Genomic DNA, 19674 nt, shown 5'->3' on the forward strand with positions numbered 1-19674 from the left:
ATAAAAATTAATAATAAAAAAAAGAAAAAAAATATTTGGTGATTGGTTGGTAACAGACCATGTCATGTATCATTTTTCTTTTTCCCACTAAACACAAAAAAAAAAATTGTTAAAAATAGTTCTTTTTCTTTTATTTTCTATTTTATTTCTATTTATTCTAGTATTTTTATTTATCATTAGGATAGCGTATAAAATTTATCATTAGGATAGCATATAAAATTTATAAACACAAGACTTTTTGTATCTTGCCCAAATTGGATCCTTGATATACTTGTATTAGTTAATGAAGGTTTACAAATTCAAGCCTGCCTCTCTCCCTTTAAATCAATCTGATTGCATTAGAGGAAAAATTAATTTTAAGGATGTAAACCATTAGCTTACTTAAAAGTTTGTTCCTACATCATTCACCTCTAGATCATTATCTAATTCATTAGAATGAACTCCTAGGGAGTAGAACTGTCTTTTGTTTCTTTTTGCATCTGCAGTCTTTAGCACAATGCCCGACACAAAGTAGACACATATAAAGATTTTTTGATTCATTGGTTAATCAGAAGGTTACAATGAGAAGATTGAGATACTAATAGTATTTGAAGGCATAAAGATCACTCATAAATGAAACATTAGTGGAATAAAAATTAAGCCATTGAAAAAAAAAATACATTGAATTTACCTAAAACTCTCAAAGACAATTTTTGAAACACTCTTTTGCAAAGAGAAAGTAAATGATGGGTGTTACCCATAGTTGCTTACTCTTTTGAAACATTGTATCTCAGAGAAGAGTTGATAAAATACTCCTTATTTTTTTAATCCCGTTCAACAATATGTAACCCACATTTGAGGTTTCTTTAGCAAAGATACTAGACTGGTTTGCCATTTTTCTCCATCTCATTTTATAGATGAGGAAACCAAGGCAGAGTTAAGTGACTAGCCCAGGCCAGATTTAAACTCAGGAAGTCTTCTTGACTTCAGGCCTAGCCCTCTATCCATTCCACTATCTAGATATCTAGATAGATCCCATAGCAGCTTATAGTTATTCTATCTTATACATAACCCCACCTGCTTGCCTCTTATTTTCAGATGTGTTCGATGTAGGATGATGTTAGTGCCTGACCTTAATATCTGGGAGTTAATCCCTTTAAATCTCCTAAGAGAGCTGGCTCAGGAAACTAAACCAGCAGGCAAAAAATTTAATTATGTCTATTAGGAACCAGGTGCTAGATAATAAAATAACTAGACCTTGCATTCACAGAGCTTACAGTCTAACAGAGGGAGACTGTCACATGCGCAAAATATATATTACTATACAATGAAAGCACAGAAATCACACATTAAATATAGTGACAAGTAAAATGAAATAAGAGGGGGACATATATGATGCTATATGAATAGTACTCTATAGGGCTTAAGTCTCTGATTAAAATCAGACAACCACAGACAATAGTAACATAAATCTACAACTTCATCACAACTTGTAACTTTTAATTGCCTAGAATACTGAGAAATTAAACAATTTGACACTGGGGCCATTCAGTACATCTCATAGGAAAGACTTGAATCCACCTCTTATGGTGTCCCAGAACAACTCTCTATCCACTAGAATATAATACTTCTCAGAAAACTTTTTACCTAGCAGAAAAGAAAAAAGGATCATGGCTCAAACACAAGTTTCTGTTGTTCAGAGCCTTATAGCATCCTTCTTGGAATTGGGACTTACAAAATTACTATGGATTATCTTGAGTTACACTTTGCCTCATAGTTAGCTTATCCTAATCAGCTGTCTGGGATGTAAAGTTTATACTATTGCCTCCTAGAAGGCTGGAGTCCAGAAAAACAGCTGACATTAGTGAATCCTCTAGTTTCAAGTTAAGGTCTCTCTTACAATCACATAAAGTGACTGTGGAGAAATATTTCCAAATGAGTTTAAATCACCTCCAAATGGATCAGTACTTCTAAAAAAGAATAGTGAAAAGGAAAAGAGGAACATTTCTGTTGTCTTCCTCAATTAAATTGTAACCTCCTTGAGAGTTGAAATTGTCTTTATTTTTTTTTTCATTTGTATTCCCAGCATTTAGTATAGTACCCAGTACACATTAAGTCCTTTATAATTGTTTTTTGAATTGAACCGGGAGTTAGGAAGACTTGGGTTCAAATCTCACCTCAGACATTTACTAACTGTTTACCTTGGACAAGTCACTTAACTCATTTCAACTTCAATTTCTTCATTTGTAAAATTAGGAAATTAATAGCACTTACTTTGTAGAATTGTAGAGTTATAAGGATTGAATAAGAACATGAACAGTGCTTTTAAAAGCACTATGTAAATAGTAGTTATTATTATTGTTAGAATTAGTCCAAGCTGCTTTTTTATAGGAGTCAACCTATAGAAAGTGGGCTGCCAATCATCATAAAGTTAATTATATCTACATTTCCACACAATAAAGGGGCAATATCTCAGTCTATGATTCAAGCTATTATAATTCTCTCCTGAGGCTGGGGTTAAGTGACTTGCCCAGGATCACACAGCTAGGAAGTGTTAAGTGTCTGAGACCAGATTTGAACTAGGGTCCTCCTGAATTCAAGGCTGGTGCTCCATCCACTGCACCACCTAGCTGCCCCCAAGCTATTATAATTCAGTATTCTAAGTAGATCTGTAGCTCATATATTTAAAAAGAAGAAGGGGACATTACCAGTAATGGATTATCTGGATGCTGGCAGTCAATGACACTCATCCAGACATCCAAGAAATCCAAAGCAGGAAAGATTGGTAGCCAGAAAAAAAAAAAAAATTAATCCCTCTGATTGGTATTTATTGTCAGAGAATTATAGAAAGGAATAGAAAACACCTTAAAGATCATTTACTCTAACTCACATTTTATACAACTGATTAAGTAATTGTTTGACTGAAAATAAATTTATCAATTTAGAAAACTAAAAAAAATTTCTTTAGAAAAACATCAAAGGATGATTGCAGAAATAACAAGCGCATGGTCAGTAGAAGGAGATGGTACAGAAGGATATAAAAGGGCCTTGTACTTGGCAAAAAACAAAACAAACAAACAAAAAAACTGCCTGGCTGGAGTGCTAGCAGGGTATTCTTATCAAAAAAAAGAATGTGCTGACATATAATAGTAGAGTCTGCCTATTTTGAGAATTCAGAATCTGCTTTAGAAAGAAAATTCTTATTCCACCTGCAATCCAGGTGATTGAAGAAAGAGAATACTCCAAAATGCTTAACCAAGGAAAATTAGATACAGCCTCTGAGGCCAAGAGAAATATGTCTCTGAAATAAGATACAACTTTCCCAATAAGTTATCATAATAGACAGATGATACTACAGGGTGCATATGTGATATTTTATTCTTCTTAACTCTGGGTTTTAAAGAGAATGAAACCATGGTAGGAGACAAAGTATCCCATAGTTGTCAGAGTCCCTTAGTCTGATACACTCCCCCAAGAAAATAAGGAAGGGTTCAGAAAGTGAACCCTTGGTTATCACTGTTGCTGACTTTGTGATGCAGAATTATCCTTATCCCTTTAGTCAGGACATTACTAAATTATTTTAAAATGTCATTAATTGGAAACAATTAAATACTCTGTCAATCTGAATTAATAAATTCAAATTATAAAATTTTAAAAGAAATTAAATGTCATTAGTTGAAGTATAGAAATATTGAATTCAATTCAAACCAAGTTGTGACATAGGGTTCCTAATAAATAGTGTGTTTTAAAAAATGAGTCATTTCTAGTTAGAATATCAAATTGTTTTGAAGTCAATAGGCATGTGATTTTCATGTATTTAAATCAAAAGTTGATTCTCCTAAAAATCAAGAATTTTCTCCTTAAAAATCATGTTTATTCTTCCTGATTTACAGAAAAATCATTTAGTAAGTCAAAGGAAATTTGAAACCAATCCACAGTGATATAAATTATGCCAATCAAATTCTGAAATTAGTAGAATTCTATTAACATTATGTATTGAAAGTTACTGTTCCAAATTATTGAAATATTTTGAAAAAAATACTTGAATAGGTTATTTCCCACATTTTATTGTAAAAAATATATATATTCTTTCTTATTCTAAATTATTTGGGAAGTTCAAAGGTCTATAGATTTAAGTTTGTGAGTTCATTGGCAAAGACATTCTGTATTACAAAGCATACTGTGGATTCATTCAGTAAATCTTGAAGGACAATTTTCCTTCCCCCCTTTCTCTGATGACCTAGTTGTTTTCTTAAGAATGTGTCCAACAGGAAATCATTATATACTTCAACAACAATACTATATGATGATCAATTATGATGGACATGGGCCTCTCCAAAAATGAGATGAACCAAATCAATTCCAATAGAGCAGTAATGAACTGAACCAGCTATACCCAGCGAAAAAAACTCTGGGAGATGACTATGAACAACTACATAGAATTCCCAATCCCTCTATTTTTGTCTGCCTGCATTTTTTATTTCCTTCACAGGCTAATTGCACACTATTTCAAAGTCTGATTCTTTTTATATAGCAAAATAACTGTATGGACATGTATATATATATATATATATATATATATATATATATATATATATATATATATATATATATATATTCTATTTAAATTATACTTTAACATATTTAACATGTATTGGTCAACTTGCCATCTGGGGGAAAGGGTGGGGGGAAGGAGGAGAAAAGTTGGAACAAAAGATTTTGCAACTGTCAATGCTGAAAAATTAACCATGCATATATCTTGTAAATAAAAAGCTAATTAAAAAAAATATGTCCATCTATACTCAAAAAGTTGTCAAACTGTGTATACCCTTTGATCCAGCAGTGTTACTACTGGGCTTATATCCCAAAGAGATCTTAAAGAAGGGAAAGGGACCTGTATGTACAAAAATGTTTGTGGCAGCCTTTTTTGTAGTGGCTAGAAACTGGAAATTGAATGGATGCCCATCAATTGGAGAATGGATGAGTAAATTATGGTATATGAATGTTATGGAATATTATTGTTCTGTGAGAAATGACCAGCAGGGTGAATACAGAGAGGCTTGGAGAGACTTACATGAACTGATGCTAAGTGAAATGAGCTGAACCAGGAGATCACTATACACTTCAACAACAATACTATATCAATTCTGATGGAAGTGGCTATCTTCAATAATGAGAGGATCCAAATCAGATCCAATCGATCAGTAATTAACAGAACCAGCTACACCCAGTGAAAGAGCACTGGGAAATGAGTGTGGACCACAACATAGCATTTACACTCTTTCTGCTATTATTTGCTTACATTTTTGTTTTTCTTTCAGGTTATTTTTACCTTCTTTCTAAATCTGATTTTTCTTGTGTAGCAAGACAACTGTATAAATATGTATACATATATTGTATTTAATATATACTTTAAAATATTTAAATGTATGGGATTGCCTGCCATCTGAAGGAGGAGAAAAGTTGAAACAGAAGTTTTTGCAAGGATCAATGTTGAAAAATTACCCATGCATATGTTTTATCCATAAAAAGCTATTTAAAAAAGAATATGTCCATCTTCTCACTTGAAAAATGAAAGTGGTAATAATTGTCCAATCATATATCCTAGTCTATGTAAGATTTAAATGAAATAATGTACTATAAAGCACTTAGGAATATATTAAGTGCAATAAAAATATAAGATGTTAAGTATTATCAAAGTAACAGGTATAATTTTACAACCATTCACAACCATAATAACAAATTATTTTTACAACACTCATTAGCTATCTTTGAACACTGTAGAAGTCTCTGAAGCCTTTAAGACAGTTATAGTATCAAAATTAGTGACCAGATTCTCACTTTAAATCTGTCTTCAAGATCAATTATCTTGATTCACAGAAACTTTAAATGTACTTCCATCATTGCACCCTTTTGGTTATATTCTGATATTTGTTCTTCCATGTCAGCACCTTTGAGATTCATCTTTGCTCTAGTCTTTTCCAAACTATTCACTGCTTTATTAAAGTTTTCTAATGTCCAAAACTGATTTTTTTGTCATTTGAAATTCTCCTTTGAGAATTCTCATTTTCTATCTCTATCTTCCTTTATTCTTCTTAAGTTTGTCAAGCATCCTGGGTGTTTTAAGTTAGTTTCATTGTTGTTTTTGGAAAGAGGGGAGCTCTACTTGTGTTTGATTATTATGTCATTCTGCTAGAAATTTTTCCTCCTTTCCTTCAGGCCCATCTTAAATATTTAATAATGGTATTAAGTCTTTTAGGCCTCCTTTTTTTCAAAAATTTTTATTCTATCTGCTCTTTTTCTAACAATTTCTCTTTTTATTTTCTTTTTTCTTGCTATTTTATTTTATTTGGTATATTTCTTTCTTTTATGTGCAGTAAAGGGGAGATAGGCTTAGGTTCACACTTAAGCATGCATTCTACCATGTTACCTAAAGAATCATTGCATAAATATTCCCTGAATAATGATCTAAAAACTGGCTATCTTAACACAGTATTGACTATATGACTTCATTATGTCCACAATGCACCCAAATAGACATAGTTACCAGCTATTCTAAGCAGTAGAGGATCAATTAAGTTATTATTAAAAAAACAAAAACAAAACTGAAGTTACAAGCTTCAACCAACACCTAATATTTCATGGTAAACTATCTAGTTATTTGAACTTATTTCTAGAGTCAATAAACAAAGAGATTTTTGAAACATTAAACTTTATACTGAATGTGACTATATCAATAAGCTTACAGAGAGAAACTCTTCTTTAAGAGACTCACTTAGCTTGAGCTGATAGCTTTACTAGGCTATAATATTTCCCCAGGAACAGTCAATAGTATAATGAATACAGCACCTGGCCTGGAGTTAGGAAGACCTGAGTTCAAAATAGACATCACATACTAGCTCAGTAACCTTGGTTGTTACTTAATCCTATTTACCTCAGTTTCCTCATCATATGTAAAATGAGCTGGAGACAGAAATGACAAACCACTCTAATATCTTTGCTAAGAAAACTCTAAATGGGGTCATGAAGAGTCTGAAACAACTGAACAAATATCTCACCAGACATAGCCCCATGCCTAAATACTTGATAAATGTTGTCAGATTGGATTAGTGTTTTTCAACAAGCCCCAAGAAGACAATTACCATCTCAGAAGTAGCAAATTATACTCTATAGTTGCTCAGCCAGTTATATACATGCAAACATCCTCCCTCTGATATCATCTCAATACAGACTTTATCTTGTTTATGGAATCAAAACAATTTTAAAGCATATTTTGAAAGGTGACCAAATTTGAGTGTTGTACTTTTTAATAAATCATACTTAGAAAAGGAAAATGTCCATTTATGGGGTTTGATTTGCAGAAAACAATTAAATGCACATTGGCCTTGTTTCTTTTATATTTTGAATATTAGATAGGATATGTGCTCATGCATTGCATAGGAAAAGGGTGTTGGAGACACTTGTATATTCAGCTGCATTGGAAAGCCTCCAGTTTATATTAATTCTACCATGTGTGACTCATTCCTAAACTTCTGTATCTTCAAAATAAGAGCATTGGTATCATGTTTTGTCTACAGAACATCAAAACAATCATTTATTTTTGATGGGAAGGAAAAAACACATAGACACACACACATACACACAGTAATCATATTGAATGTTGAGTGTCAGAAAAGCAAACCAAACAGAATTGTTTTAATTCTCTTCTTTATTTAGGTCATTGCTTTGACATCAAGTGGAGACAGTCTAAGATTATGACTCTCTTGTAAATTTGACAAAATTTTTAAGTACTTGATGTATTCCTTATGATGACTATGTATTATCTATTCTGTCCACATTCTTTCATATCTTCTCCTCTTCCCACCACCCTAATCAGAGATGCTCATTGCCACTCACATGGATTGTTGCAAGAATCAGATCTCTCACCTACCCCCATTCTTTTCAAGCTCCCAACCATCCTTTCCACAGCTTTAGAGACAATCTATTTTATGCATAAAATTAAGTCATGCAACTATTATAGAAGCATATTTTTTAAATATTTTTTCATTCTCCCCCCCAAATTAAGAAATGTTAATTTTCTCTCTAGTCCTTTCTAGATTTCTAGGAAAAGTCCCTTGGAAAGGAGGATTATAGACTGGAGGTGGGGAGAGAAGGCCTTTTATTAAGGTGAATTGATTAAAGGGTAATCTCTTTTATTCTCCTGAAGGAATTAGACTAGAGTCTACATCCTGGAAGTGCTCTTTTCATCTCTACTAGAAGTACTTCAGATCTCCTAATCAATTTGAATTTTAGATTCTAGGAGGAATCCCTTTAGATTACTTGAGGGGAGTGATTCTGGAGAAATTGGATAGTGACCTAGTTACTCAATCTAGAATGATAGTTTAGATTAAAAAAATAAAAATACGGGATTCTGTGCATGTTCAGAGGTCTCTTCTTAAGTTAGATTGTCTTGGATGTAATTTGACTTAATTTAAATAAAAAATTATTTGTCACATAAGAAACAAAATCTTCAAATATAGTATTAGTATGAGCTTGGTTTTGTTTTTTTTTTTTTTTTCTCAGATACTACACTACTCTACAAGCTTTTTTTGGCTCAATTTGCTGAATAAAGTTCAGATTCAATACCCATTCCTATTTAAAAAAACTAGAGAATATAAGAATAAATGGAGTTTTCTTTAAAATGACCAGTAGTATCTATTTAAAACCATCAGCAAGCATCATATATAATGGGGACAAACTAAAATCATTCCCAATAGCATAAGGGGTGAAACAAGGTTGCCCACTATCACCATTACTATTCAATATTGTGTTAGAAATTTTAGCTTTAGCAATAAGAGAAGAAAAAAAGATTAAAGGAATTAGAGTAGGTAATGAAGAAACCAAATTATCATTTTTTTGCAAATGATATGATAGTATACTTAGAGAATCAACTAAAAAATGACTAGAAAAAATTCACAACTATAGCAAAGTTGCAGGATACAAAATAAATTCACATAAATCATCATTTTTATATATTACCAATAAAGTCCAATAGCAAGAGATACAAAGAGAAATTCCTCTTAAAATAACTGTGGATAATATAAAATATTTGGGAGTCTGTTTACCAAGGCAAAGTCAGGAACTATATGAACAAACCTTGTAGTGTTTTGTAAACACTTTCCTCACAAATAAAGTCAGATCTAATCTATTCGAAAACTATCAAGTATTCATAGGTAGACCGAACAAATATAATAAAAATGACAATACTACCTAAATTAATCTATTTATTCAGTATTATACCAAACTCCCAAGAAATTCTTTTATAGATCTAGAAAAAAGTAATAGCAAAGTTCATCTGGAAGAACAAAAGGTCAAGAATTTCAAGGGAATTAATGGAAAAAATGCAAATGAAAGTGGCCTATGTCAGACCTAAAATTATATTATAAAGCAGTGGTCATCAAAACCATTTGGTACTGGCTAAGAAATAGAGTAATCAATCAGTGAAATAAGTTAGGTTCACAGGACAATGTAGTCAGTGACTATAGCAATATAGTTTGACAAACCCAAAGACCTCAGCTTTTGGGATAAGAACTCACTATTTTACAAAAATTGCTGAGAAAATTGGAAACCAGTATGGCAGAAACTAGGCATTGACCCATACCAAACACCATATACCAAGATAAGGTCAAAACGAGTTCATGATTTAAACATAAAGTGATATTATAAGCAAATTAGAAGAACAAAGAATAGTTTACCTCTCAGATGTGTGGAGAAGGAAGGGATTTGTGGCCAAATATGAACTGGAAATTATTACTGAACACAAGACAGATAATTTTGATTATATTAAGTTAAAAAATTTTTGAACAAACAAAACTAATGCAAGAAAGATTAGAAAGGAAGCAATAAACTGGGAAAACATTTTTACATTCAAAGTTTCTGGTAAAGGCCTCATTTCTAAAATATATAAAGAACTGACTTAAATTAATAAGAATTCAAGCCATTCTCCAATTGATAAATGACCAAAGGATATGAACAGACAATTTTCAGATGAAGAAATTAAAACCAATTCTAGTCATATGAAAAGATGCTCTAAATCACTATTGATCAGAGAAATACAAATTAAGACAACTCTGAGGTAACACTACACACCTCTCAGATTGGCTAAGATAATAGGAAAAGATAATGATGGCTATTGGAGGGGATGTGGGAAAACTGGGACACTAATACATTGTTGATAGAGTTATGAAATGAATCAATCATTCTGGAAAGCAATTTGGAACTATAGCCAAAAAGCTATCAAAATGTGTATATTCTTTGATCCAGCAGTGTTTCTACTGAGATTATATTCCAAAGAAATCTTAAAGAAGGGAAAGGGACCCACATGTGCAAAAATATTTGTGACAGCTCTTTTTGTAGTGGCAAGAAACTAGAAACTGAGGGGATATATGAATGTTATGGAATATTATTGTTCTATAAGAAACAATCCTCAGGATGATTTTCAGAGAGATCTAGAGAGACTTACATGAACTGATGCTAAATGAAATGAGCAAAACCAGGAGATCATTGTACATGACAACAAAATTATATAATGATCAATTCCGTTGAACATGGTTCTTTTCAACAATGAGATAATTCAAGCCAGTTCCAATGATCTTGTGATGAAGAACACCATCTACAATCAGAGAGAGGACTGTGGGAACTGAGTGTGGATCACAACATAGCATTTTTACTCTTTTTGTAGTTGTTTGCATTTTATTTTCTTTCCCATTTTTTTTCCTTTTGGATCTTTCTTGTGAAGTAAGATAATTGTATAAATATGTATGTATATATTGGATTTAACATATATTTTACCATGTTTAACATATATTAGATTACTTGATATCTAGAGGAGGGGGTGAAGGGAAGAGGGTGTGTTAGGGGCCAGAACTCGAAAAAAGGTACTAAGTGGAATTGAGGAGACAATAATTAAATCTAGTTTAGAATCAATTTAATCCTACAACAAATAATCATTTCCTAATGATATAATGATTGGTGTATAGTCAGTGTGGAGCATATAAGCAGGGACTGAGAACCACAGAGGGGATGCTCTCAGGGCAGAGAAGACAAGTGCACTAGAAGCACTTGGAGGCTGAGACAGATTCATCCCATCATCCTCCTTTGTGGTAGCTAAAGGCTAAAGCACAAACCTTTGGATTTGGGGAGATTCAGAAACCAGAGAAGATAGGAAGGAGCTCAAGTTCTTGAAACCAATAAGAGAGATAGGCCTCTAAGAAAGCTAACTGGGCCCTAGGAAAGGAGACAAGACTTTGAAAGAGATAATAAAGGATTTGGACTTTAACCCCTGGCTACTCCTGTGATGATTACTGAACTGAAAAGAAGGCTGTTCAGAGATCCCCCCCAAAAAATCAAAACAGAACATTACAGGGTGGGAATTGAAATACAAGGTTTTGCAAGAGTCAATGTATATGTTTTGAAAATAAAAAGTTTTAATAGAAAAAATAATAAAGTTCAATTTCCTCTGCCTAGCATTCAAGGCTTTCCTTAATCTGGGACTATCCTTCCTTTCTTATTTCATATTACTTTCCTTCCCACATAGTATGGTGTAGTGGGCTGCAACTCTGAAAAGGTTTACTTTAATCTGGATCATTATGGTGCTTATAGTTAAGCACCTACTTAATGTGAGATAATGGTTCTCTATGGGAATGTAATGGTTTTGCATGCTCAATATATTGTAGTGATGTATTCCTACTGAGGTATTTAAGGAAGTCTCAGACACAGAAGACTCTCTCAGCCACAGCTCTCAGACACAGACACAAAGAAGACTTCAGGCTCTAGTATTCCATCTTTGACCTGTGGTGGCCCTTCTTCCTCCTTCACTCCTCCACTAAGACCAAGGACTCGAACTGATTCCGAGGTCCTCCAGAGAGCTAATGCAGACATTACAATATGATCTAAGAAAACTGAAGTTCTTGGTGTCCTCCAAAATTTAACTGCCTTCTCAACTCTCTTTGCTTTAGCTCAGACTATTTTGGGGGGGTTGATTATTTATTTGTTTGTTTAATTTTGGAGACAAAATGCTCTGTTACATCCTTTCCAACTATTGAATTCCAGGTCATCTTTTAAATAACCCAAATACCTTTCTTTGTTCCTCCCAGTTGGTAATGATCTTCCCTCTAAGACATTACATAACATTCTATTTTGCAACTCTCAAATGCATTTATTCAACATGGTATATTTGAGTTTGCTATGTCTGTATTGCATCCCCTTTTATACCTCATGATCTATGAGGAAAAAGATCATATTTTATTTAAAAGTTTGTACAACCTTTCCACTCCTTTCAATATATAACTAGTATTTTTAAGGTGTTTGATGTTGTTAAGAAACTGACATCCTTAGGATCGCATGGCTAGTGTTGGAGTCAGAACTTGAAAAGTAGTCTGAAGAATGGGTAATAAAACAGTTTCCTTCTTAATAGAAAGGTAGGGAAGTGATAGGGACAGAATGTTGATAAGTCAAAAGAGGTTTCCATTGGAATGATTTTTGTTTACTTGATTTTCTTTGTAACAAAAAAGGGATTCATTGGAAAAGACTATATTGAGAAATGGCAAGTAAAAATAAAGAACACCAATAAAACATTTTTTTTAAATGGCAAGTTATACAAACTATCAAATAATTAGTACAAAAATGAAGTATTTTGGTGGTTTAAAAAAAAAGAGTATTGAGTCTGGGCTGAAGAGGCAGGAAAGATTTCCTGGAAGGATGCAGATCACATTTGGCTCAATTTTAATAGAATAAAAGAATTCTAAAGTGACTAGCCAGGACAGCATCTTTCACCCATCCTCACCCCCTACCATCCAAAAGGTAAAGTAGAAAGTCCCTTTAAAGTAAAGATAATACTTTTATCCCCCTCTGAAAGCAGATGGAGCAACAGATCTCATGGAAATTCTGCTTTTAAAACCTACTTAGGCAACCTCTATCAGTGGATTCTTCACACCTGTTCAATGGCTCCCAAGCATAAAAGCAATGCTAATGAAGAGAATTGAGCTGTGAATTCTGAGTGAAACTAGGGACAAAACTATTATCTGGTGGGTTTAGGTTGCTGGAAATTTATTAGCTCTCCTGAGCTGTTATAAGATTACAATACCTGATTTTCCGCTAAGTGCTATACTAGCACAGTGTTAGTTCACATTGGAGATGGCAGATAAGGTAATATTTCAAAGAGATATTGCACTTGTTCAAATATCTTTCAGATGATTCAAGGGTCTGCATAAAGAAAAGCTGAGGTGATGTGTTTGCATCAAATCCCAGCAGACAGTTGAATGGGACATAACACAAGAGCTGCCCCTCTGGCAAAAAATTCCTGGGCCACCTACTCATCTCCAATTTCTGACAGTAGCTGATACCAAACATCAAGGAGAAAGGTTGAAAATCCACATAGCACAGATAATTTAATGAGATCAAGGTCACTGACTCAATCCCTGAATCAAACAGTTTACCGAACTGTTGAGCCTTCCTCCTGGCCACAAACTACTAATTTTCCCATTGCACAAGTAGAAGTGATGAAAAAGTATGGCTGAATCATGTAAACCCATCTTCATTGCTAGAATCTTAGGTATCCTCTAATGCCTGCTTAAGTTTTTTACTTATAAATTGGCACTGAACTATGGGGTACTGGAGAAAAGATGAAAGATTGGGGGTCAAAATATCTGAGTTCTGATATCTATTAGACACACACACACACACACACACACACACACACACACACACACACACACAAACAAACAATCTCATCCTAATTGACCACCAATAGATTCTAAGTCAAGCTCCATTTGGTCCTTGGGGCTCAAATTGAAAGTAAATAGTAATAATTTCTGCTTTGGCCAGAAACCCTGAGTGTCTTCCCCTCCCAGATTAATTAATTTTTTTTTTAATTTAGATTTTTTGGGACTAGATGAAAAAGGAGATTCTTTGCCTCAATTGCCACCCAGCCTTAATCATTGACTGGGTGGGACCTCAGGCAAACTAAGACCTGTTGAAGACTTTAGTGTAAAAAGGTCAAGGTCTCCCATTTCAACCAGGACCTTCTCCAGTAGTTCTGATCTATATCTGGCCACTGAATCCAGATAGCTCTGGAGAGGAAGGTGAGGCAAGTGACCTGGCATAGCCCTCCCTCATGTAAATCCAATTCACTTGCTTGTCATAGCATCAGCTCCCTGATACTATGGTAGTCTTTGAGACTAAAGGACAAACAACAACATGTGTCAACATAGACAAATAACTTCATTGGTCAGAGAACATTTGGGTGTCCTCTAAAATCAGAGATTTAGACACATAAAATTTGAGTAGCCATTTAGTCTAATCCAGACCTGAAAAGACCTGAAAAAAATCTCTAATATAATATGTAAAATGGTGATGCTAAGCAGTGAAGATGGATTTATATTCAATATTTGAACTACCTACCTCACAGTATTTTTGTGTAACACTTCTAGTCTTCTTCTGAGGCTTCCTTCCTTTCTTTATAGGCCCAGTTCAAAGTAGGAACTGAAAATAGCTTCATCACTTTGGAATTTCTCTGACTTTTCCACCATATACCAGTGTTATGGGCCAGAACTTGAAACAAGGCACTAAGTCAATGGAATTGATAGAGAGACAATGATTATGTACTTAGTATTTATTAGAATTCACACCTTTAAGAGAGCATATATAAGGAAGAGCTCCCACAAGCCCACTCTCTTGGAGGCAGAGGCAGATTCATTCCAACTTCCACCTTTGTGCTGGCTGGAGACGTTGGGAGGACAAGAGGCTGAAGCTGGAAGAGACAAAGGACTAGCAGCAAGAGCTCTCAAAACCAAGGGGAGAGAGATAGGCCTCTATTAAAGCTAACTGGGCCCCAGGAAAAGATTCAAGACTTTGAAGGCGAAAATAAAGGCTCTGGACTTTAACTCCTGGCTAAATTTGAGGTGATTATTGAACTGAACTGAAACTAAGGCTGCCTCCCGAAGCTCCCCAAAAAATCTCAGAGAACGTTATACTTTAGAGAAGAATATACATAACCAGGAAGGTCATTTTTAGGAAAAACCTCATCATTAGGCCTGGAATTGTACTTCATCACTCCTATATCTCTGATTAGAGCATAGAACCAAAAAGTCCCAAATTTCCACTTAAGGAGGGAACATATATACCTCAGAACATCTTGTTTCTCACCTGACTTCAATATTTGGGAATTCATTCCCTTTGAATAATTCAATGACCTTCCCATCTTGTCCCTGCCTCTGTTCCCTTCACTATACCATTTCTCCCAAAAGTTCTTTTTATATATTGTCTACCCCCATTAGGTTGTAAATTTCTTGACTGTAGGCACTATATTTCTTTTTTTTTTTGGGGGGGGGTATTTGCGTCCTCCAATGCTTAGCATTGTACTTAGCACATAACAGGTGTTTAATAAATACTGATTGACTGGTACAGCTGAGGCCTACATCAATCAAATACTCATCATAGATGATAAATGAATGGGTTAACAAGAGTCCAAACCTTAGCAGAATTCTCAAACCTTTTATACAACTTTAATGAGCATGTCTCTAACTTTCAGAAAAAGAGCAGTCTTAAATTGATCATCAAGAACCAATCTGCAGACTTCACTTTTAATTTAGCATAATCATTTCCTAGACACCCATTATATGCAAAGCACTTGTTCTATATGTCAGCTAGACAATTCAAAGGACTATTATAAATCATTACTTATAGACCTGGGTTGGTTAGATAAGAAAGGAGACATAAAAGGGAAATGTGGTTTTTGCAAGGAATTGTGAATAACTGCTTACTTATATTCTTTGCCTTTACTTACAATGATCCTTTAGACATTGTAGGAGAGTTTAATTAAAGAGATCACATTTCCTCTATTATTAACTCTGTGCTACAATGTGACTCTGAACCTTGAGTCCATAGATGCCCAAGAGATTCCAGAGATTCAAAAACCTGAATGGGAAAAAATTGCATTTTTATTTTCAATAATCTCTGAAATTTAGCATTTTCTTCTATTTTAATAAAATAACAATAATTTTAATATATTTTAAAGAGGTTTATACTCCTTAGTGAACTGCCAAAAAGGTCCATGACACAAATTAAAGATCCTCTGTGCTAGAGGATCTCAAAACAGATTCATCTCTTAGGTACCAAATTACTAATTCAGTAGGGGAAAACAACAACAACAACAACAACAACAACAACAACAACATAGGAATAATAGTCAGGAGATCTTAATTCTTGGCCTAATTTTCACATGAACTATTTGACTCTGACCAAATCCCATCTTGTCTGTAAGCCTTAGTTTCCTTTTTAGCTTCCTTTTATATAATGTGATAGAGAATAGATGACTTCCAAAGTCCTTTCCAACTATATCATTCTACCTTTCCACATGCTTATGATATAGCCAACAATTAAAGGATTTTGTTTCAAGATTTCAGTATTTAAGGGAACCTCAAAGAACCAACATCAGAGAAAGGGATGTATTAAATTACCTCCCAACCCATATCAAACCTGTAGCTAAAAGACTTCACTTTTAAAAATTAAGGATGTGAGATGAGAGTCTGAATTACTGGCTGCAGTCTAAAAAGTAAGACTTAAATCACTGATCTAATCTGGTACAAAAAACCTTATGCAACCTCTTAGATTAAGTGGATTAATCTGAATTTGCATTCAGCAGTTCAGCAATTCAAATGGTTAGGAGATGGAATTTCAGCATTTAAGAAAAATATCCATTCCCCTGTCTCTAGGGTGATGCAAGGATTGGACTCCTAGTGAGTAATGGGCAGGGGAGAGGACCTCAAACAAAGATGGGATTTCTATCATGCTCTGCTAGACAGAAGCAATCTGGTTGGCACTGCTCTGGTGCATTTGGGGGCCTGCCATAGTTTTTGAGCATAGATGTATGAGCCACAGCTACTATGAGGAGATAAAATAGTTAATCTACTCTTTCTGCTCCAATTAGTAAGAATGAGTATTAGAAATTCCCCATTCTCTAGTAACACAAAAAACTCAGAAGTATTAACAAAAATATTCAAATGTCTTTCACCATTCTCTAAGAGAAAGATTGTATCTCATGGCTTTTAGTGGGAAAAGCACTGAATTTATCATTAGAACTAGGCTTAGCTTCTGGTTTTGACTTAAAAAGCTTTATGACCTTCAGGCAAGTCATTTACCCTTTTTGGGTCCCAGTTTCCTTATCTGTATAAATTGTAGGATTACTTAGTTTTTATGGGTTGTTATGGTCCTCATGATTCTTTTTTCTCATATATGCATTTTTCTTACTATTTCTCCCCTTTCCATTAAAAAAAAAAAACTTTTAAAAGGTAGGGAATAACTTTTAGGTAGTGTGGGGTGAGAGAAGACAAAGCTGAGTGAGGAAGCCAGGATTCTACTCATATGGCTCTGGCAGTGATAAACTGAATAACTTACCATTTCTCTGAGTCTTGGGTTCTAAGAGTCCTTAAAATTCTAACATTCTATAGTTCTAAGATCATGTTGCATAATGGAATTCCACCAAAGAATTTGAAACAAGTAGTCTTATCAAATAATATTCCAGCTATAACCTATGACAAAAAATTGGGGTTTGTTGGCTGGATGAAAGAGGTTATTCTTTGCCTTGAGGTTTACCTAGTCTTAATCACTGAATGGGTATTGCCTTAGTAAAACTCAGACTTATTTAGCTTTAAAAGGTCAAAGTTTCTTACTGCAACCAGAGCCATCTGTAGGCATCCTGATTTTGCCACCGGACTCAAATGACTTTGGAGGACAAAGTGAGGCTGGTGACCTTGCACGACCTTTCTTCTCTTCAATCTAACTCACTTTCATGTCATGCTATCATCATCCTGATGTCATAGTTTTCTTCAAGAATGAAGGACAAACAACAACTTCTTTGAGTATAACTGCCCCACTAGTGATCCAACTAAATTGAATAGTTGATTTATACACCGATTTTTCTTCTCTCTCTCCCTCTCTCTCTTTCCTTCTCTCCCTCTCTCCCTCCTTCTTTTTCTCCCTCCCTCCCTGTCCACCCCCTCTGTCTCTCTTCTTATGCCTTAAACTCAAATCACTCTGACTGTCATTGTTAGGTTTCAGTCCAAATCCCAGCTGGTTATTGTTTAGATTTATTCAGAGTGAATGTAAATAGCAATCTTTTCTGTTTTTGCCAGAAACCTGGAAGGTCTTCCCTCCTCCCTCTGTCCACATAGGGTATCATACCCTTACCTATCCAGTTCTGGTATATGATTATAATGGAATAATATTGTGCTATTAAAAAAATGACAAGCAGGATGAATTCATCTGGAAAAAAGTTAATGAACTGATGCATAGCAAAGTAAACAGAACCAGGAGAACATTATAGTAACAGCAATATAGTACCATGAAGAATTGTGAATGACAGCTATTCTCAGCAATACCATGATCCAAGACAATCCCAAAAGACTATTGAGGAAACATCTATCTGCATCTAGAGAAAGTACTGATACTGCCTGAATAGAGATAAAAGCATCCTATTTTTCACTTTCTTTTATTCTCTTTTTTATTTGAATCTTGTATAAAATAACTAATATGGAAATGTTTTACATGATTGCACATGTATAAACTATATTAGATTTCTTATCATCTCAGGGAGAGGAATGGGGAAGGAAGAAGGAAGAGATAGAATTTGATACTAATTTTTTTTTAATGTTTAAAAATTATTTTAACATGTAATTGTGGAGAAAATAAAATATTATTTTATAAAATTATGTCTAGGTCTCAGTTTCTTCTTCATTTATAAAATGATGGACTATGATTAGATGGCCTCTATATTTCTCTCTAGCTCTGATGCTACGATATATTATGTTCCATAAACAAGACTCTCTATCTCTCAGTTCCAAGCATTTTCTCTGGCTGCTCCACATATTCTCTCTCCTCTGTTCTGGCTACTCACTTGCCTACCTTCCTTTAAGTCCCAATTAAATTCCAAGAATAAGGAACAGAATCATGACAAAAACAGAAAGAGAACTAGATGCTTATAGAGAGGTAACAGCAATCAGGAAGCTTTTCCTCCCCTTCAACAGTACAGATTCTACTAATGAGTCAGAACAAAACGGTTGAGTCTGCAAAACTGTGAGTTCACTTTAAAAAAAAAAAGAATTCATTTCCTTTGAATAATTCAATGAAAAATTGAAAAGATTAAAAATTAATAAGCATTACCATAGGAACATATCTATGTGCCAGGAAATTGTTCTTTCCAAAATCCATATATATACTATGTCATCATCATCTGCAAATATTTATAGAGCATCTTCTGTGCATAATACTTTGTAGGGGACATGGTTGCTGCCCTCAAGGAGCTGACAGTCTATTTATCAAATATTTTCTTGGATATATAGTAATATCCATTCCAGATTTAAGTCTCTTTCACACATACTATAATAGAAACTTTCATGTAAAGAAAACTTCAATAGCTACTTTATATATAATATAGAGAGATATATAACAAAGTTATCAATTTATCTATGTGTATGTGTAATATATAAGGTAATATGTATATTTATTTTTATCTATCTATCTCTGTCTCTCCCTATCTAATTAAGTTGTGTCACCTTCTATGTAGAGCTCTTTACTTCACTTACCCTAGAGGTGTGACATGTTTTAAACTATGAGCAAAAGAAGAATGAGCTGATTCAGGAAGTAATGATAATGATATGA

At 34.0% G+C, this 19674-nt stretch overlaps 1 protein-coding gene across 3 annotated transcripts in view; it reads right to left on the reverse strand.

Annotated features, from left to right (window-relative positions):
- GPAM (glycerol-3-phosphate acyltransferase, mitochondrial) overlaps nt 1-19674 on the reverse strand; it is a 100931-nt gene that overhangs the window by 41349 nt on the left and 39908 nt on the right. Inside the window, exon 2 of one of the 3 annotated variants that reach the window (XM_074295596.1) lies at nt 14419-14582. The exons of the other annotated variants lie outside the window; for them this stretch is intronic. The gene's annotated coding sequence lies outside the window, so the exon portion shown is untranslated. The remainder of the gene's footprint in view (nt 1-14418; nt 14583-19674) is intronic. 3 annotated transcript variants of the gene reach the window in all.

The sequence above is a fragment of the Sminthopsis crassicaudata genome, chromosome 2, assembly GCF_048593235.1.
Source record: "Sminthopsis crassicaudata isolate SCR6 chromosome 2, ASM4859323v1, whole genome shotgun sequence".
In the NCBI taxonomy this organism is placed as follows: domain Eukaryota; kingdom Metazoa; phylum Chordata; class Mammalia; order Dasyuromorphia; family Dasyuridae; genus Sminthopsis; species Sminthopsis crassicaudata.